The 21,341-nt window shown below is 48.1% G+C and overlaps 1 protein-coding gene across 9 annotated transcripts in view; it reads left to right on the top strand.

Annotated features, from left to right (window-relative positions):
* PAK1 (p21 (RAC1) activated kinase 1) overlaps window positions 1-21,341 on the top strand; it is a 124,328-nt gene that overhangs the window by 38,993 nt on the left and 63,994 nt on the right. The window contains exons 1-2 of one of the 9 annotated variants that reach the window (XM_075415932.1): window positions 2,338-2,431; window positions 6,563-6,842. The exons of 6 other annotated variants lie outside the window; for them this stretch is intronic. The gene's annotated coding sequence lies outside the window, so the exon portion shown is untranslated. Of the gene's footprint in view, window positions 1-2,337; window positions 2,432-6,562; window positions 6,843-21,317; window positions 21,340-21,341 lie in introns of those variants that run through there. 2 more of the 9 variants (XM_075415951.1, XM_075415979.1) reach the window with 2 other exon arrangements.

Genomic DNA, 21,341 nt, shown 5'->3' with positions numbered 1-21,341 from the left:
ACTTGATGATCTCAGAGGTCTTTTCCAACCTTAATGATTCTATGATTCTATATTGTTTGTGTTTTTGGGGCGGGGAGTGAGTCATCCAAGTTTACCCTAAGGCGTCATCTCCTTGGAGCTTGATGCGTGTAGTGACCGTGTGCCCGTCCACGGTTTACAGCCGATGGCGTCTGGTGACTTCCCAGATGGCAGCGGAGCGAAGGAATACCGACTGCAGAAGGTTAGGGCACGGTTTGGCAGACTGGCTTGCCAAGGCGTCACAGCACCGCGTTGGGACTTTGGGTTACTTGCTCTGAGCCTCAGAAGGGCTTTGCACTGTCAGTCCTCTTACTGACTCTAAGTGGCACACGGGTATTTTAGGTGACGCCTCTCTTCCAGGATGAAGCCCATTCCTTAGGGCTTGTGTTCTACTCAAGAAATAGGAGCTGGAGTGAGAAATGTTGTTGTTTGAACTGGTGGCTAGCTTCATGTGGTTTTTCGCCTCATTTGCATACAGCAAGCTTAGCGTAATGTGAAATACCTTATCGCTTCTTTAGCGTAAAGAATTTCCAGTATGGATTATTTTCTGCACCTACATATCCCCAAATGCACGTTCTCTGCTGATCTTAAAATACGAGTGGCTTGGCCACTTAACTCAAACTCCTCTGTAGAAAGATTAGAGAAGTGATTCCTTTTGTAAAACGTGGATTTAATTTCTCCAGCTATCCGTAAGTGAACATTATACGGTTTCACCAGCAAGTTCAACTCGAGGGCTTTGTGCCAGGGTGAATCTATCGTTTGCCTTTAGTAAGTATTTCAAGAATGTCTCATTTCAGTCATGCTTTGGAGAGGCTGGAAGTCACAGCTGAATGTAGAATTCATGTGCCTCCATAGTTCAGACTTGTTTGGGGTGAAGAAAAAGCTGAATTCCTTCAGCAGCAGCTGGGGTGGGTGGGGAATATTCCAACCTCCCTTTCCCAATCCTCTCTATGCTGCTGATGCTGTTGGATTCATTTTAGCTCAGGGCCCTGTGGAAGGTGCAGTGGGTGTCTGAGGCCATTCCTCGGCTCTGCAACCCCAGCGTGTGTTGAGGGAAGGGGGGGAAGAAAAACGTGGCCAGGCTCATAACATAGCCTTTGCTTTTCTAGTTCATTAAACTGCTCACCTGAGCCTGAACTCTGGTGTCCCTGCGTAACAGAAGGTAAATTTAAGAGTCAGGTGACAGCTGCAAAGACCAGGGAGTGCGTAGCACAGAAAGGAGTTGGCAGCAAACGGACACGTCAGGATTTGAAATGCAATATTGATTCGTTCATTAAAATTAATAAGACACTAAGTTATAAAACCCCCATTACATTTTGCAGTTCTTCTGGAAATAGAACAATTTATGTGTCCTTATTCCTTCAGGAATAGCTCACTCCAGACAAATTTTAATATCATTTTTCCCTTGCAAACCGCAGAATATGTTCACTCTTCATGGAGCCCAATGTTTTATTTAGTAAAACATTGGTTTTAATAGTCTGGAAGACTTAGTGGTAGTGTTATGTACTAAAAAGTTGCATCAATTGAGAGTGATCCAAATTAGTGTATAAATGGACTAGTATTGCTGTAGTTAGGGTCAAAAATTAAAAGGCAGATATTCATATACTGGCTAATTTTTAGCAAATCAGACAAATCTGTGTTAAAACAAAGCACACAGAGGGGAAACGCTTTGATTCAAGCTCAGGAACTCAAGGAACAAGTTTGTGAAAGGGAATGTTGCTTGATAAAAGGGAAAAGTGTCACATTTTTCCTATTTCTTCAGACATAAGCATATGGCCTCCATAATACAGAAATGTGATTTTCGGGCTACAGATCTGTTTGCCTTGTGGAGCCTTATATGACTTAAGGCTGGATTTCCCACGTGAATCTCTATGCTTTACTAAGTATTGTACTTTGTTAAATAATATCTTTAATAAGGGATTTGCTTGAGAGGGTTTGAGCCACTTGACTCAAGGCACTTCTTACTGAAATGAGAAATTGCTTTTGGAATATTCGGTTTCCAGGCAAGAGGGAGGATGGAGGCAGATAAAGGCGTAAAACAAAGATCCTGGAACGCTTGTTAAGGTGAGGGTGCTGCTCATGGATGTGGTCACTACTAATTCTTATTTCCACAGAAGTTCGATTGAATTTTCTTGCCACGCTGCCCAGGAGAGCTGACTCTCCTGATTAACCCCAAGCTTATACTTCACATCCTCGTTTTGCCCTGCCATCGTGCTCGTCTCCAGTCCCGCTCTGGAATAAGATCCGCGTTCCATTTCAGTGTTCCCCTCTGGCATCGTGACCGCAGCAGATCGCAGATGAGAACGGAAAAGCTTTGGGAGCTGAACTCAACGGGGTGGCCTAGAAATGAATGGGGAGAACACCCCATAGCCCTTCAGCTAACCCATCCGCCTTCTGCTAATCAAAGTAATTGGTAAGGTCCTTGGTAAAATGTCTGCATGAGGTTGTGGGTGTGTGTTAAGGTGTTTGATGCTTTCTGTTAAGCTCCAAGATTCTGGAGATGTGAAAGCTGTGCAAAGATCCGTGTCGTAGAAAAGAGACTTCTCCCACTGCTGTCTGTAGAGAGAAATGACAGGATTTGATCCAAGTGTGCCTGGAAGACTTAAATAATGACCTTTAAAAACACAGAGGCTTTGGTTTGAGCCTCCAGTTCCTAATTTTGGGGGAGGAAGTGAGGATATCTATTGCATCTTAACAGCAAGTTACTAACAGCATAACTTAATTCTCAAAAATCACGGAAATCTTCACTGAGTAGCCTGACAGAAAGCCAGAGAAGTTGAGGGGAGGAAGGAGGGGGAACTGCAGCACCAGCGACAAGTGTTGTATCACAGTTACGTTGATCTAAAAAAAAGAAAAAATCTGTCTTTTAATTTCTGACTCATCAAATTTCTTGTTGTTACATCAGCCTATTTGTCTTGGTGAGAAGGTGTCTGGTAAAAATTGCAGTCTCTTACATTTGTATGTCTTATAAATTCCTCTCCTATGCAATTTTGACTCCCTTGGTAGCAGCGAGAAGGATTAAAAAGGCCGCACCAAAGTCACAAAAAGCAGCAGGAGTCTCGTCCGCTACCAGGCCAGTGCCAAGAGTCGGAATGAGTGGGACTAGAACTGCTTTTCCAGGCCTGCTTTAGTCACTTTCTTGTGTTCCTAAACCAGATTTTGAAGAGTATGAACAAAATTAAGCCGACACTTTGTCTCGGTGAAGCTGTAGCCTCCAATGTCCGACTCGTGTCTCTCTTTCCACATCTGGGGGCCCTGACAGTCACACCAAACTTGACTTGCAGTGTGTACGTGGGAACTCACTTTTCTGTTCTTCCCGTTTGGTTGGTTTCTTTTCTCTGTCTCCATTCCTTCCTTACATCTCTTATAGCCTTTTTTTTGTTTGTTTGTTTGTTGGTTTTATTGTTGTTTTCCTTTTCGCCTTTCTACAGAAACATTGTTCGTCTCCTGCCTGTCTTTACTTTCGCTGGCCACCCCTAAGACTGATGAGAAACAGAGTCCTTATTCATCTGTGATCCTGCAGATACTGGGCCAACACAGATGAGCAGCAGGGAAGTGAAATATTTTGTCCTCCACTCCAGTAAGAAGCAGCCCCTGCAGGGCTTGGGAGGAGAATGAAGACTGGAGAAGGGAGGAAACCTTGGACTCATTGGCTTCCTCCGTCAAGCAGACAGTTTTGCTGATGGGATATCTGGAAATATTTCAATGTGTAGACTTCGTTTAGAAATGCTGAGGAGGTGAGGGCAGGGCTGAGAATGGCAAAAACGGGACTTTCTTCGAGAAGAAAAAGCAAAACATTCAGATTTAGTCAGGGCTCTCCTGAAAGCCAGAAAGTAGAGCACAACCAGTGTATCTCTCTGTGTAGGCTGTCTTTGAGTGGAAGCAGACGGTCACGGGCGGTGTTTGAATTCTAGACTCAATCAAGGCACATCCTTCAGTTAGACAAGGCAAAACAGGGTCGTTTCTTAGAGTTCAAAACAGTATCGAAATGCCTCAACGACTTGTCAGCAAGTGACTCACTCCACTGTCATAGCAGGACTTCTGGCTTTTGCGTGGAAGTTGTACTTGCTGAAACAGCATCCTGCCAGCTCGTATTAACAGACCCCCCGTCCCAAAGTCATCTCCGTTTTACTTGTGGTGAAGAGGGGAGTTGGGGGGACGGGGCGGGAGAGGGCTGCAAGGGTAGGTTAAATGGTCAGAAATCTCATCACTTCTTCCTTCTAGACTTCTGAGTGCCAGCTTTTCCATTTGTTCCGTGTCTCTCTGAAATGAGTCCTCGAGTTGCAAAAGAAAAACATTCAGAAGTGATGAGTTGGTCATATTTGTAAGAATTTAGTCATTTACTTGGTCCAGCCAAAAATGTCTTTTCTTGCGTGCGGTGTCTTCTTTTGAAGTTACTGGCTACTTTAAAAAAAATACCAATGTCAAATGATCTCAGCTTGATTTCCTTCATCTCCTGCAGCTGATCATCAGTATCGTGGGACTTGATTTTTTGTTTAATTCATCAATTTTATTTTGCATGCCCTTTGCTATTTTGAAGAGCCAGTCCTTTCTAATACTAGGTGCATCCTGCAAGAGCCCTTCCTGCCTTCTGATCCAATACTTGCTCATCCTGGGACCTAGCCCAGATGCCACCAACAGTGCTTGTGTGGGCTTTTTTTCTTCGTTTCAAAAATGTTTAATTTCATGCTGACATGCGGCAGCATTAAATGCGTAAGTGTGCAGTTCGGGAGGTCGTGGTCATGGAGACTAAAAGAATCTCAGCTGAGTAGCAAGTGGCTTTCTGCTCTTGACATCATACCTTTGTCTGTCATCAAGCTTTAATGTAGTATTACAGTGTCGGTCGTATCTGATGGTGTTCAGTTGCTCTTTGAATCCCACCCTCTTATTTTGGCTCAGTATCGAGGAGCCGTGACTTCAACAAGGTGATCTCATCCGACGTGTGGTGTCGTTGTGGTTGTTTTTGAAGACCTGAGATCCTGGTCCATCTGCACATCCTGTAGTTCTAGGTAAATCACCTGAAATCCAGTAGGACGAACACATGTGATCTCTGTGGTCTGTCTTCCTCTCTCACAAACTCAGTGTGCCCTTGTTGCCAAGAAGGCCAATGGTATCCTGGGGTGCATTAAGAAGAGTGTGGCCAGCAGGTCCAGGGAGGTTCTCCTGCCGCTCTACTCTGCCCTGGTGAGACCCCCTCTGCAGTGCTGCATCCAGTTCTGGGCTCCCCAGTTCAAGAAAGACGAGGAGCTACTGGAGAGAGTCCAGCGGAGGGCTACGAGGATGGTGAGGGGGCCGGAGCATCTCTCCTACGAGGATAGGCTGAGGGAGCTGGGCTTGTTCAGCCTGAAGAAGAGAAGGCTGAGAGGGGACCTAATAAATGTTTATAAATATCTTCAAGGTGGGTGTCAGGAGAACGGGGCCAGACTCTTTTCAGTGGTGCCCAGTGACAGGACAAGGGGCAATGGGCACAAACTGAAGCAGAGGAAGTTCCAGCTGAACATGAGGAAGAACTTCTTCATTCTGAGGGTGACGGAGCCCTGGACCAGGCTGCCCAGGGAGGCTGTGGAGTCTCCTTCTCTGGAGATATTCAAGACCCACCTGGACGCGGTCCTGTGCAGCCTGCTCTGGGTGACCCTGCTTCGGCAGGGGGTTGGACTGGATGACCCACAGAGGTCCCTTCCAACCCCAAACATTCTGGGATTCTGTGAAATTCACATGCTTCCCTTCTGTGGTGGGGCTCTTATTAGCGTAGTTTTTCTGCTCATTGGCAGGTGAATGGGATGAGCAACGAACGGCTTCTGTATAAAGCATAACCTGTGCTAATTTCAGCTTAAAGACTGTTTCACCTCTCTGTGAGGGCTCTGATCCTAAACTCCCAATGAAGTAGCTACAAATTTGGAAGGAAAGAGTCTGTGGTTGACTTTGCATTCTTCTTGTCTAGCAGATGAGAAGCTTGTGTTTGCTTTTTTTCCAAAAACCAGCTTTCCCCCCCAGATCACAAAACTATAAAGCGAGGATGTGGCTGTTGGCAGCTGTTTTCCGTTTGATGTGGTTGACTCAATATTAACAGTAAAAGCGTAACCCCAAACTTGCATTTTCTTGGAGACCCAATGCATGATGAAAGGACAGGAGGGTTCTCTCTCCACCTGTTGGGAGCGTGCTCTTCATTTTTTTTGGAGGCTGCGATCCGAGGGTGAAGCTTGACGCAGCGGAGCTCTTCGTGGCACGCAGCCATCCCAAGGCAAGGGTGCTTTTCCCTTGCAGCGCTTGGCTCGTGAGCTTACCTGGCACAAAACTTAGTGGAGCAACGTGAGTGAACGTAGCTGTGGTGTAGTATTAAAGATCCCGGAGCTCTCTGTAGCTTCGAAACCTGGGTATGAGGACTGTAAGACATATGGCTACATCTGGTGGCTTCTCAGGGTTAGCTCACAAGTAAATACCTTTTTACTCTTTAAAGATCTGTCTGTCATTGTTGTACCCGCCATGTTCAGCTTTTTATTTTGATTATATTTTTATTTTGTTCTTCCTTTTCCCTGCCCCTAAGCTTTCTGAACCTCTAGCACCCGCCAGGTCAGCTCCTGCTGGACCTGCTTATGCTCTGCATCCGAAGGTCCTTGGTACAAAATGGATCTGGACTCCTCTCTAACTGGTTCTCTGCCTTTAATAAATGTATTTGGAAGAAAGAGCCTGACAGAAAATCACAGCTGGATCACGTATTTCTCCCGGCTCCCGTTGTTGTGCTGTTCTGGATCCTCCTTTGAGTGGACGTGACAGCGCACTGCTTGCAGTCCCTGCCACGCCGCAGGGACTTCGTGCTTCGCCCGGTGAGTTCATTTGTTAGTGCAGCAGAGCACTTTTGGGATTTTCCCACCACCTGCGTAACGTCTCGTGTCTTTGTAAGTGTTGTGTGTCTTCCTCTGATCTTGAAAAGATGATTCAGAACTGAAAGGATGTTTTCCCAAGGAGGGTATAAGCCGTCCTCTGGGTCCAAGCTTCTCGCTGGCGTCCAGCTGGAACTATAGTCTTAATCCAAGACAGAATTAAGTTGCTGATGCTGCTGCTGGTCACACTAGCTAGCAGTATTAATGCTGTTTTGCTGTGCCCCTTCCACCTCCCAGTCCTTCGGTTCACAGTCAAAGTGCTATAGTGCAGGAGTCATCTCTTGGACAAATGCTGGTGGCTGGTACGGGGAGATGCTGAGAGGCTCTGTCACCTTCCAGCTAAACGCTGCCTGTGAAGACTCGTAGTGAGCATAAAACACAACTGTGCTGGACAAGTGAGACGTTTTCTGCTGTCAGGTGTGAAGGGCAGACGCAAGCAGCAGGCACAGGGAGGAGCAGGAAAACCCACTTCTGGTACCACAGAATGTCGCTTTGTCTCTGGATACCCTGAAATACGCACAGGAAGACTTCGGCCACGTTTGTGCTCAGGATTCGTAGCCAAGATGAAAACAAGATGAGAAACTTCTGTGTGGTCAGGAACTGTGCAGCAGGTACCCGATGTGATCTGCTGGGCATGAAGGAGCGAAAAAAAAAAACCCATTATGTGTGTGGAGTTTCTTTCTTTTCTTCCTTTTTTTTGGGTAACCTGGGGACATAACTCTCTCAGTAGCCTATGGGTTTCAGTGGGAACGTTCAGGGGCTGTCCTAGCAGCGCCCAGCCTAACCTTGAAAACAAAAGTGGAGCGTTTCATGTGGTTACAGACTCAGAGATGTGGGTAGGCATCTAGTGGGAATCCAGAAAGTGCGTGGGCGCTTGATTCTCTCGGAAACTGCTGGGATTTGGCACCTAAGCTGGTAAAGTATTTTTAAAAACTCTTAAATATCTTTCTGAAAATTGGGTCTGATGTTGCTATCAGTGTGAGGGGAAGGGGGAGGTTTTTTTTCTGAAGTAATTGCCGCCTTTGATCCTCTTACTTTCTAGCAGATAAACAGGAGGAAATTGGAGGAAAGCAGCAGAAAGGACTTTGGGGCTGGAGGGACTGACGCAAAAGGAAGATAAAAGAGCTATATACTGGTGTAGTTTTATAAAATGAGGAGGAGGAGGGCAGGACTGTTTATGGGCTTCTGAAGGGTATAAATGCCAAGAAATGGAGGGTGTGGAAGAAGGAAGCTGTTTTGGTCTCCGCTCTGCAAGTGCCTGTGCAGGCAGGTAGCTTCACACGCAGCCTCCTCCGAAAGGAGCATTTTCACGGAGCTTGTGAGCGTTGCGGGGATGTGCTGTTGAGGAGCAGAAACGCTTCGTGTGGCAGCAAGGAAGGGGCCTGCTTCAGTCAGGGTAAGACATTTAAAGGTGGTTTGCACCTTGGATTGCCTGGCGTCTGTGGGCGTCATCGCATTGCCTGGCGTTTGTGCCAGCCTTCCCGATCGGGAGGAGCGCGGACAGAAACCCCGATTTCGGCCCCGATAGCTCCTGTCCCGAGCTTGCGTTGTTGGTGCTTGGATCTCCACCCTGCGCTGAAGCAGAGCCGGCTGCCATGGTGACACAGTTTAATCTCTCTGATCTCTGTGTGGTGTCTGAAACCTCTACCAGGAAGGAAAGGCAGGGTGACAGCCGTGCCAGGGCACAGGTTGGTGCGGGAGGGGAGAGCGGGGACAGCGGGTAGGCAGAACAGTCTGTCTTGGGACTGCGCTTCTGAGAAGTTAGGACTTTGCTTTTTATATCCATTAGGACATAAATATTATCTCCATTGGGAAATAATCCGTTAGGATTAGGGTGTCTTGGGGAGTGCTTGATGGTAAAGGTGTAAAAAGGTTCCTTTTGAGTTGATAAAGCCATAGCAGAGAACATAGAGTCTTACCTGCTGAAGGCATTGGGGACGTTCCCACACCAAGTGCACTCTCTGTAGCCAACAGATCAGAGAAACTAATTTGAGAGAAACACAGAAGGAAAAATTAGACCAAATAGAGAAGCTAGATGTTAATAAGTCACCAGGGCTGGATGGCGTTCAGCCAAGAGCCCTGAGGAACTTGAATGTGAAGCTGCAGAACTGCTGGCCAGGCTGTATAATTTATCATTACAGACGGCCGCTGTGCCAGGGGACTGGGGAGTGGCCAGTGTGACTCCCATCTATAAAAATGGCTGTGGAGGGGATCCTGGGAACAGCACGCCAGAGAGTCACGCTACCAGGAATGGAAAGGTCTGCAGGAAGGATCTCTGAATACACAGATAGATGTCAACTGCTGGGGAAGAGTCAGTGTAGCTTCTGAAAACTGAAAATCCTGCTGCCCTACCCCATGAAGTTCTGTGGAGTGTCAGTAAGAAAGAGTTAAAGTTGATGCCATATATTTAGATTTTCAGAAGACTACTGTGAAGAACTTAAATTGCTACAAGGGTAGAGGTAGAGTTATAGAGTTAAAGCCACACGAATAATAGGGAGTAAAAATAGGGGGTGATTTCAGGGTGGAGAGGGAAACATCACTGCCGTAGCAACCAAAAAAGCCACCATCCTCATCAGGAAAGGGACCAAGAGTATCATTTTGCTTCGGTATAAATGCTTGATGCACCCACATCTTGTGTGTGATGTGCAGTTCTGGTCTCCACATCTCCAGAAGGACACAGCAGCGTTGCAGAAAGGAAGCTAAAAGGGTCAGAGAGATGGGCTGCCTTCCAAGGAGAAGCCAAAATGGCTGGGACCCTTCCTTTTGGGAAGGAGGGGAGGAACGTAGGAAATGTTAGGAAAGGCTGAGGGAGCTGGGCTTGTTCAGCCTGAAGAAGAGAAGGCTGAGAGGGGACCTTATAAATGCCTATAAATATCTTCAGGGTGGGTGTCAGGAGTGCGGGGCCAGACTCTTTTCAGTGGAGCCCAGCGACAGGACAAGGGGCAATGGGCACAAACTGAAGCACAGGAAGTTCCATCTGAACGTGAGGAAGAACTTCTTCACTCGGAGGATGACGGAGCACTGGCCCAGGCTGCCCAGAGGGGCTGTGGAGTCTCCTTCTCTGGAGATACTCAAACCCTGACTGGATGCGGCCCTGTGCAGACTGCTCTGGGTGACCCTGCTTCGACAGGGGGGTTGGACTGGATGATCCCAGAGTTCCCTTCCAACCCCTGCCATTCTCTGATTCTGTGATTCTGTAACATGGGTGAGACTTAAATGATCAGGTCAACAGGTAAAGCTGAATATGAAACATCCATCAGCTCCCATGCTGTTACAACCAGGGAATTCTTGATAAAACAAAGTGGGCTTTGATTTTAAAGCAGATGAAAGAGCGTACCAGTGCGGTGGAGAAGAACTGGTGCTTGTGGCCTCAGAATGGGTAGAATCTGGGGACAGGCTTTGCAGCTCTCAGCCATGCAGGGCACAGCCCACCTGCATTGCCTTTGCAAGAGTCTGTGTGACCCTTCCTGTCCCCAGGACTCTCCTCTGCAGCTTTTCATAGGAAATGATTTCCCAGGTGGCTGGTGAGCCTTTGGCACTCCCTCCCTCGTGTGCGTGCCGGGATTTTTTTTAAGTTATAAGTGACTTATCCCTCATAGAAGTGATTTTTTTTTTTTTGCATGCTTCCTTCAGCAGGGTGTGCATGTGAACTTTATTTTAATTAAGGGTGAGGAATCTGTTTTACATAACTATATCCCAGATTCTCGTGAGAGAGCGAAAACAGCCCTGAGGGAGTGATGAAGAGGCCAGCGAAATCGGTTGCCTCACCGATGGGAGACCTGATTCTGATCTCTCTTAGGTTCTGTCTACCTGTGGGACTTGCTCTGGGCTGGCTGACAGCCAGAGGGGTTGAACCGATGCGAAGGGACTGCGCGCTCGTAGCTGTATTTTTGGCCACTAATTTGTGGTTCTGGGCAGATGCGGGGGTGGTGGTTGCAGCTCTGTCTGAGGCTGTTTTCCCTGTAGTGGGAATGGGATGTGACTCTGCCTCCAAGCGCTATCAGCCGTGGCTTTACGCTGGCTCAGACGACTTCTGCCTCTGTGCCCAGTGCCAGAGTATGGGTTCACCCGTCTCCCTGGAACAGGAGCGATCCAAGGCTGGTCCCCACCAGCCCCTGGAGTTGCTTTGGATTTAACAGCAGTGCTGGTGGGACTGGGTCAAGGTGGTTCTCTGAGTCTTTGAGAACGAAAAGAAGTTGCACTGGAAGTCACAAATGAACCTTGTAGAGGTAGCTGTGTATTTCTTGGTTTTGTTTTTTAATGGCTGTCAACGGAAATTTGGTTTCAGTTGGAAGTTAAAGCCTGAAAGGGATGGTGAGCAGATGAGTGAAAGGTTTCTGTACCATTAAGGAGGGAAAACCCAGGGTGTGTGCATGACAATTTGTTTGTTTAATTTTATCTCTTAAGAAGAAAGAAGTGGTAAAGGTGTTAAAACTCAATTGTTGCAGTTCTGGAAGCAGGGTGTGTAAATAGAAGAGGATCTCTTTCACCGTGCACAAAGAGAAATATGAGAAATAAACCACAGACTCCATACAGATGCTGATGAGTTGTGTGAGTCAAGCCTGGCATGCCCTTAGCATCTGCTGCTTGGTCACCGCGGCTGAAGTGAGCATCCCTTTCCGCAAGCCTCGCGTGCTGCAGGTCGTTTTACTACCCCGTTACCAAAGTCTCCGTGGGGAGCTGAAGCTGAACCGTTGACAGACAGCACGGCTGCGACCTCACGGAGTCCTGCTGAACCTGCTGGTGGCTGGCAGTGAGTTTTTCTGAAGCTGAAACCCTGGAGAGGTTTGGCATGTCTGTTTATTGCATCCAGTGATACACAGGGCAGATCCCTTTCATTTTTACTGTGTGAAGCCAGGCTCAAACATTGATTCCGCTGAGTGAGGTCCACGTTGCTTTTGTACCTCTGTTCTCTGTCTCGAGAGCTGCCTCTAGAGAGCGTCTAGAAATTTGGGTTCTCTTGTCAAAATAAGTACCCGAATCACAAGAGGGTTTTGATGCTCAACTCTTCTTGTTTTACTGAAGCAGCAATTCGCGCCGTCAATTTGAGAAGTGTTTAAGACTTAAAATTGATGGGAAATAACTAGTGATGTTGAGGCTTTGCAGTTGTCCGCAGCCGATGGGCCTCTGCAGTCAGCCTGCTATGAAAGCAGGAAGGGAGGAGCAGATCAGCGAGGAGCTGGGGCATAGATCAGCTGGTTAGAACAGATGTTTTTCAGCTATTCAGCGGAGCAGTGTAAACGAGCGCACTTCAGACAGAAATGAATCTGATGGTCAGGTCACAGCTTGGCTGTGCTTCGCTGTGGGGTGAGTTGGGAGGGTTTGAACATCTCCTTCTAATGGTGGTCAACAGAGATGCAGCCTGGTGTCAGGTGAGGGAAGTGGGGACCGAGGAAAGAGGTCAGCATCAGTTGTGTAAATCTGAGCGGACGCACTGAGGACTTTAAGCACTTCAGAGTGCAGAAATTGTATAGAAATTCCTGATGATGAGATGGTTTTCCAACGAGAGAGGCCTGAAATGCAAATCCCATCCCTGGTATAGGTGGTCTGAACAAGAACACCACAAGCTTTGCCAGGAGCAGTGATCCGAATCTCTGCTTCACACCACTTGTGTCCTGTAGGGAGTGCGGTAAAGTGGTGTTATCACTTGGTAGTTTAAACCAGGAGCAAACCTATGAGGCTCATAGAATCGTAGAATCATAGAACCATAGAATCATACAATGGTAGGGGTTGGAAGGGACCTTAAAGATCATCTGGTTCCAATCCCCCTGCCATGGGCAGGGACATCTTCCACCAGACCAGGTTGCTCAGAGCTCCATCCAACCTGGCCTTGAACACTGCCAGGGAGGGGGCAGCCACAGCTTCTCTGGGCGACCTGGGCCAGTGTTTCACCACCCTCATGGGGAAGAATTTCTTCCTAATACCTAATTCGTGAGGAAAGGAAAAAAATATCATTCGAGAGGAAAGGAAAAAGATAGTGAGCAGTGCTGATGTCCCCGATCAACGGAGACAGGTACGGATGGCAGAGCGCTGCCGGCTCCTGCTCTGCGCTGTTTCGATGTGGAGGGTGGAACCAGACCCATCAGCTTCTGCCCAGCAGCCTGCGGATCTCCACAGATCTGCCCCAGCCGGCAGATCCCCGCTCTGCGCCTTGCTCTGGAGTCGCTTGCAGGGGGTGTCCTGGTGGACGACGGGTTAACCATGAGCCAACAGTGTGCCCTGGCTGCCAAGAAGGCCAATGGCATTCTGGGGTGCATTAGGAGGAGTGTGGCCAGCAGGTCGAGAGAGGTTCTCCTTGCCCTCTACACTGCCCTAGTGAGGCCTCATCTGGAGTACTGTGTCCAGTTCTGGGCTCCTCAGTTCAAGAAAGATGAGGAGCTACTGGAGAGAGTCCAGCAGAGGGCTACGAGGATGGTGAGGGGACTGGAGCATCTCTTCTGCGAGGAGAGGCTGAGGGAGCTGGGCTTGTTCAGCCTGGAGAAGAGAAGGCTGAGAGGAGACCTAATATATACTTACAAATATCTGAAGGGTGGGTGTCAGGAGGATGGGGCCAAGCTCTTTTCAGTAGTGCCCAGCGACAGGACAAGGGGCAATGGGCACAAACTGAAGCAGAGGAAGTTCTGTCTGAACATGAGGAAGAACTTCTTCCCTCTGAGGGTGACGGAGCACTGGAACAGGCTGCGCAGGGAGGTGGTGGAGTCTCCTTCTCTGGAGATATTCACGACCCGCCTGGACAAGGTCCTGCGCAGCCTACTGTAGGTGACCCTGCTTCGGCAGGAGGGTTGGACTAGATGACCCACAGAGGTCCCTTCCAACCCCTACTATTCTGTGATTCTGTGATTCTGTGAGTTGGAGGGTGGAAACAGAAAACCCAGAACTGGAGCAGCGTGGTGTTTCTCCTCTGCTGTAGACTTGTGTCAGCTTTCCTATGTGGCTTAAACTATGTCCTCATTTTGTGTGTGGGTAGCGGAGCTATTGTACACTTTCAGGTATTTTGTGTTACCCAGCAGCAGTTGTTCCTTCACCCTCATTAGTAACGTTTTGTCACCGAGGAGTGTTTTATGGAGGGATGGTTTTCTGTGTGTTGCTTAAAATTTAGAGAAGGATCCTGAAATTTTGTGAGCCTCTAGTGTAGGCAGAAAGAGTTGGCCAAGGTGTGTGTGGGGGGGAGGACTATTATCCGTTTATGCAGAAACTCTTGCGCATTTTCTCTTCCAGAACTGTTTCAAGGTATTCCTTTATTCCAAATATTTGTCAATTCATTGTACAGTGAAATAGCAGATAGTTGGTTCTTTTTGAAAGCTGCACAGATTGGAAGATGCTTGAATATGTGAGCGACAAGCAAAGAAATAAGAACATCGTAAGGAATAAGATGAAGTGTGATGCTTTGTGGACTGCTGAAAAGTGATGGGTGAAGTGAGATTTTTGCCCCCACAGATCTCCTAAACCTCAGTACTTTGAGTTTTACTTTGTTTTCTTTGGCTGCAGAGACAGCCGGTGTCTGGAGCTGAGGCGCTCCGGTACTTTGCTGAGTGTCCCCAAAAGACCTGCAAACTTAGCCAAGCTTTTGGGCTTGAAAGAGATGAGCTGCGGAGCTTGAACTGCAACTGGGTGCCGCTGGTTCTGGGAGGCTCTAATGACTGCGACCTTTTGAAACCTTGTTCAGACTGTTTTTGTTGCGCTCAGACAGGAATGTTGTGTTCTTTGTTCCACCTCCTGAAAGGAAAACCTTTTTGTATTGGCCGCTTGCGGCTTTTATGGTTTGATATATATGGGTCAGGGGAGGAAGCAGGCATAGTCTGGTAGATGTTTTCAAGCTGCTGAAAAAGTTCTTCCGAGGAGGTTTTAAGATCCTGGCTGAATTTTTGCAAAGAACTTCTGTCTTGATTAGGAACAGAAATAAGCTCTCGAATGTGAATTGCTTCCAACTTGTGTGCGCACAAGCGAGTGAGTTGACTCGTCAGACAGACAGACCTGTGTGGTAAAGGGTCCATGTTTGATTCTGAACTCTTCCTTCACCTGGAAGGAAGCATCCAGTATCTCAGTTGCCGTTACTGAAATGTCATTGCTTTGAAAAACAGAATAGAAACGTCCACTTGGTAGTTAGAAATAAGGTAAAGATTTGCACTGCCTTTTGGAACCGTGGGAAGTTCTCTTCTCGATGCCTGTACATGTGAAGTTACGCATTTCACAGAATCAGACTGCTGGATGTTGGAAGGGACCTCTGGAGGTCATCTGGTCCAAGCCCCCTTGCTCAAGCAGGGCCACCCAGAGCCAGCTGCCCAGGACCGTGTCCGGATGGCTTTTGAGTATCTCCAGGGATGGAGACTCCACAACCTGTTTCAGCAACCTGGGCCAATGCTCGGTCACCGTCGCAGTAAAAAAGTGTTTCCTGATGCTCAGAGGGACCCTCCTGTCTTTCCGTCTGTGCCCATTGCCTCTGGTCCTGTCACTGGGCACCACTCTCTTGTACTGGGGAGCCCAGCACTGGACCCAGCACTCCAGGTGTGGCCCTACCAGAGCTGAGTAGAGGGGAAGGATCCCATCCCTTGACCTGCTCGCAGTACTTTGTCTGATGCAGCCCAGGATACCAGTTGCCGTCTTAGCTACAAGGACCCATTGCTGGCTTATGTTCAACTTGGTGTCCAGCAGGACCCCCAGGTCCTTTTCTGCCAGGATGCTTTCCATCTGGATGGCCATCAGTGTAGAATGGCACTTGGGGTTGTTCCTGCCCAGGTGCAGGACTTTGCACTTCTCCTTCATGAGGTACTTCATGAGGTTCCTGCTGGCCCATTTCTCCAGCCTGTTGAGGTCCCTCTGATGTGTCAGCAAGATCCTCTGGTATACCAGCCACTCCTCCCAGTTTGATGTAATCTGCAAACTGGTGGACCCCCCTGGGGTATGCTGTTAGTGACTGGCCTCCAACTAGACTTTGTGCCACTCTTAATCACCCTCTGGGTCCAACCATTCAGCCAGTTTTCAGTCCACCTCACTTTATCCAGCCTCTACATCCATAGCTTCTCTATGAGGATCTTATGGGAGACAGTGTCAAAGGCCTTTCTGAAGCCCAGGTAGACTTCATCCACTGCTCTCCCCTAGTCTACCAGGCCAGTTGCTTCACTGTAGAAGTTTAGCAAGTTGGCTGAGTGTGGCTTCCCCTTGGTGAAGTTGTGCTGACTGCTACAGATGATTTGCTTGTCTTTAATATGCCTGGAAATGGTTTCCAGAATTTGCTGTTCCATCACCTTCCCAGCAATCAAGGTGAGGCTGAGCAGCCTGTAGGTCCCTGGGTCCTCCTTGAACATTAGCAGTGACATTAACTTTCTTTCAGACTATGGGCACTTCTCCTAGTTGCCATGATTGATCAAAAATTACCAAGACTGGCCTTGCAATGGCATCTGCCAGCTCCCTCAACACTTGTGGGTGCATCCCATCAGGGCCCATGGACTTATTATGAGTCCCCATGTGTAGGTGTGAATAGAAACTTCTGGAGAAGGACTAAGACCTTGAGAACAGAGCCTGTTCCTCAGTCTTCATTTCATCCCTTCTCTTCCTCCCTCCTTTGCCTGCTGACCTCAGCACTCAGTTATTGCGAGAGGTCCTACACTTGCCTGACAAGGCTACTGTGGGTTTGGCTTTAGGTTTAAAGCCTACAGGTAATGCGGCTTTAAAGCCAGGAGACCTCTTTTGCTAAGGTTCTCCTGCAGTGTGGAGCTTCTCCCGAGGTGGTGGTGCCATGCACACACAGTTTGGTGTGCGCAGCCTGTGCGATGCGTTCTCTATTATTTCTGGCTGAGGATGTGATCTGCCGCAAGGGCCGACTGTACGACTTCAGCTCAGACTGCCTTAACTCATGCTATTTGCTTTGGAAATTGCAGTTTCAATTGCTGCTGATAACCCAGCTGATGGTTGTGTTATGTGTTTAGCACTCTTTTTTTAGTTCTTTCCTTAATTGCTTATGTAAATAATTTTAGAAGACAGCATTAATTGTGGAAAAGCTGGCATATCAAAGGCTGTGAGGCGAGCAGCAGGTGCTGTAAGTAATCACTCTTCTAAATTAAGCAACACTTTCCAAGACAGTAGGTTAATTTCTGGGTAAGCAGCCTGCATACAGATTCTTAGAATCAGCTGGAGCGTGACCCAGCAAGTGACTCAAGGCTTTGTATGGCTTTAATCGCATGAATTGTCTCACTGAAGCCTTTCATTTTTAGAGGAAACTGGGGCCACGCTCATGTTTCTGTTGAAGTTCTGTTGTGGGCCACACCTCAAGTACAGTGTTCAGTTTTGGGCCCCTCACTACAAGAAGGACATTGAGGGGCTGGAGTGTGTCCAGAGAAGGGCAGCGAGGCTGGTGAGGGGTCTGGAGAACAAGTCTGATGGGGAGCGGCTGAGGGAATGGAGATTGTTTAGTCTGGAGAAGAGGAGGCTGAAGGAGGACCTTATTGCTCTCTACAGCTACCTGAAAGGAGGCTGTAGTGAGGCAGGTGTTGGTCTCTTCTCCCAAGTAACAAGCCATAGGGTGAGAGGTAATGGCCTCAAGTTGCCCCAGGGGAGGTCTAGATTGGATATCAGGAAAAATTTCTTTCCTGAAAGAGTGGTCAGACGTTGGACCAGGCTGCCTAGGGCAGTGGTTGAGGCATTATCCCTGGAGGTAGTTAAAAGATGTATAGATGTGGAGCTTAGGGACCTACCTGGTGTAGTGGTGGAATGGACAGTGTTAGGTTAATGGCTGGAGCCAATGATCTTGAAGGTCTCCTCCACCTGAAACAATTCCATGATTCTGTGGTGCTATGAAATAGTGCTATCACATTGAAACCTCTGTCACCTGGCTCTGTGCTTGTCTTCGTAGCTCATCCTGCACTGCCATTGGGTGTACTTGGAGCACGGGCAGGCATGTCAACCTGCTTGACGCCCAGGATATGTACATGAGTGGCTAACATTTATGCCGAAGTCTGTGCTGCTGTGGATTTTCTGTAACTAGTACAAGAGCAAGCAAAGTAGTGTTTGAGAGCTTTGTTCCATTTTCTTCTCCAGCTTTGCACGCGCAAGGGGATTTCTGCAAAGATATTTCTTCTGATATCTCCAGTGGAGCTCTCCTGCGATCCATAAGCAGGAACTGTTGTCCTGTGGGACAGATTCAGCTCAAGTGACACCACCGTTAACCTGTTGCCTTTGCGTTGGCACAACAGTCTTCTTGTTTGAGGCGAGGAGGTCACCTGCAGAATTGTGGCCGGCTCTTCAGAAGCCACTCCGAGCGCATGAGGCTGATGGGGTCGGTGGTGTTTGGGACTTGATCACTACACGATTTTCATAGGCTGTGCAGGGCTCTGAGGAGATTGGTAAAGTATTTCTGTCACTGCACAGACTGCGACTTCAGAGCACTTTGTCTCACTTGTGGAGTAGGAAGGTGCAGTTCTTACAAACTCAAGCTCTCTTTTAAAAGATATCTTCCTGCATAAAGATTGTGCCAAAAAGTAAGGGGAAAGGGCCAGTTTGTACTTAAAGGGAATCGTATGCAAAGTGGAATAGAGCAGAAAAAAATCCCATTCTTCCACAGACTCAAGAAAGGAGAGAACTTCAGAGAGCTGGAGAAATAAAAGAATGGATTTGTGGTGCCTCCATGGCACTGTAGTCTGGGACTTGTTCCTCCTCTGACTTACAGTTGGTGCCTCCTGTGTCTGTGGATGCTCAACCTAGTTTTCAAGCTGGTGCTGGGACTCGTACACATGCTGAATAGGACTGAAGCCACTTTTTGCACTCCTTAGCTTGATTTTTTCTATGGTCAATCATCTTCAAAAACAAATACTCTTAGGCTTGAAGCTCAGTGTTGGGATACAGCCCTTTCATGTTTTAAAAAGTAGTAACCCAGATGACAGGCTTCTGAAGGTTGAGCTCCATTCTTACACACAGTGTTACAGAATGACATGGCTCTTGTAATTGGTTTAGGGGTCTGTAATCTCTTTAAATAAATCTCTTCTATCTTCTTGCTTTCTAGATTAAAACTTCACTGATTTGTTTGCTCGGAAGTCTTGGAAGAGGCACAGTGCAGATGCTAGTGCAATAGTGCAGAGCCTAACAAACCAAAAATTAATTCATAGAATCACAGAATGTTTGGGGTTGGAAGGGACCTCTGTGGGTCATCTAGTCCAACCCTCCTGCCGAAGCAGGGTCACCTACAGCAGGCTGCACAGAAACTGGTCCAGGCAGGTCTTGAATATCTCCAGAGAAGGAGACTCCACCACCTCCCTGCGCAGCCTGTTCCAGGGCTCCATCACCCTCAGAGGGAAGAAGTTCTTCCTCATGTTCAGCTGGAACTTCCTCTGCTTCAGTTTGTGCCTGTTGCCCCTTGTCCTGTCGCTGGGCACCACTGAAAAGAGTTTGGCCCCATCCTCCTGACACCCACCCTTCAGATATTTATAAGCATTTATAAAGTCCCCTCTCAGCCTTCTCTTCTTCAGGCTGAACAAGCTCAGCTCCCTCAGCCTCTCCTCGTAGGAGAGATGCTCCAGTCCCCTCATCACCCTCGCAGCCCTCCACTGGACTCTCTCCAGTAGCTCCTCATCTTTCTTGAACTGGGGAGCGCAGCACTGGACACAGCACTGCAGATGGGGCCTCCCCAGGGCAGAGTAGAGGGGAAGGAGAACCTCCCTCAACCTGCTGGCCACACTCCTCTTAATGCACCCCAGGATGCTACTGGCCTTCTTGGCAGCCAGGGCACACTGCTGGCTCATAGTCAACCTGTCGTCCACCAGGACACCCAGGTCCCTCTTCACACAAATTCTTACACTATAAACAAAAATATTCTTCCAGTCTTTGTTCCTAGACGTGGCTGCTTTGATTTAAATGAACACCTTGAGGAAGTCAAGAGTAGGGGTTGATTCCCTGGTCACATCTATCCAGCAGTTGCAGATTCTAACCCTATGTTCAGGAAGCCTCGTCTGATGGAGAAGGCACTGTCCTCTAGCTTGAAGGGCTGGATGGAGCTCCCTGCTCTATAACGGAAACAAGGTGGATAAGCGACTTGATTTTTCGATAGCTGAGCTTTACTCTGTAACCTGAAATCTCATGTGATGTTGTGAGCAAGAAGTCCTCTATAAGTGACATTCCAGTTCTGTGGGAACTGGGACCAAAATAGCTTTTAAAAGAAATGTTGAAGAGGAAATCGTACTCGCTGCTTGACATGGGCTCCTCGCTCTGTGGATCTTCTGACCGTGCATGCCTTGTGGGTGGAACAGATGGTCCAAATGCATATTGATGCCCTGGGATGGTCTGAGTGTGTCCGCTGTGAAGCTGCAAGATGCCTGCAAGGCTGGGAGATGGAGAGTTGCACCGGGCAAGAGCTGGGCAGACACCGATTTGGTGACGGGAGCACAGAAACATGCTAATCTTGCACACGCTTGCAGAGCAGCCTTTTCAAAAGGGGTCAGGGTTTGACCTCTCTTAAATACTGTGGGGTTGGAGGCAGGGAAATCTTGTTTCCCAGATGCTTCGGCTCCGCGTGGGTTGCAAGAATTGAAAGCGTCAGGTAATGCAGCGACCAGATACTTCGCAAATTTTTTGGCGGCTGGCTTTCTGAACAGAATGCTGGAAAAAAAAGCAGAGGACTGAACATCCTCTGCTCCTCTGCGTCTTCCTCACTGAGAACTGCCTAAAACTCAGTCTACCCACATCTTTTTTCCAGGCTGCGTGAAGAATTTGTAATGCTTTCGATTATCAGAAGGAGAACTTGAAGAAGAAGGAATCCTGTCCCATAACAAAGAAATGAACGCTGCGTTAAGGGGCTTGGACGCATTACTAATGACAAAATATTACTCCACCAGTCTGTCTTCTGAAATAAAACTTGTCAAGCAACTTGCTGTAACATTAGACTGAAACTTGGCAATTGTGTTTGTGTGGCAATTTGATTCTGTTCTCCCAAAATACCCCTGGAGAGCATCCAACCGTAGCTCTGCTGGGATCCCAAGACGGCCCTGCGGGTGCCCTGAACGCACACACGGACCTGCTAAGCAGCGAGCTCTGGCGGCGTGGTCTGGGCGCTCGTTAGAAAGCTTCGAAACCCGCTTTGCTCTCAGAGGGCTTTCCATTTGGAAAAGAGGAGTTGATACCACTCCAATTTTAACTACGGAAGAGGAAAAGAAAAAGCTTCAGAGAACCAAGCTTTGGTCTCAGCTGTGGAGCCAGCTAGGTGTCTTGTTCTGGCTTGCCAGCCTGCCTGCTCGTCTGGGGCTCCTTGAGTGGTCGACGACTGCATTCCCACTGTGAAAATAAAACCGCTTTTGGTGTGGCCTGTGAGTCCTGGGCTCCCATGACCATCCTCAGGCACAGCTGTCGCGAGGAGTGCCGTACTGACCAATATAAATGCACAGTGTCCTCTCTTTGCCCTTTCACAGTTGTTGTCTGAAAAGCTTTCCACTGCTTTTCCTTAAAAATTACTTTTGAAGT

The sequence above is a fragment of the Opisthocomus hoazin genome, chromosome 1 (genome assembly GCF_030867145.1).
Source record: "Opisthocomus hoazin isolate bOpiHoa1 chromosome 1, bOpiHoa1.hap1, whole genome shotgun sequence".
Classification (NCBI taxonomy): Eukaryota; Metazoa; Chordata; class Aves; order Opisthocomiformes; family Opisthocomidae; genus Opisthocomus; species Opisthocomus hoazin.
The sequence above is the reverse complement of the archived record's forward strand: the minus strand, read 5'-3'. Positions and strand labels throughout refer to the sequence as shown.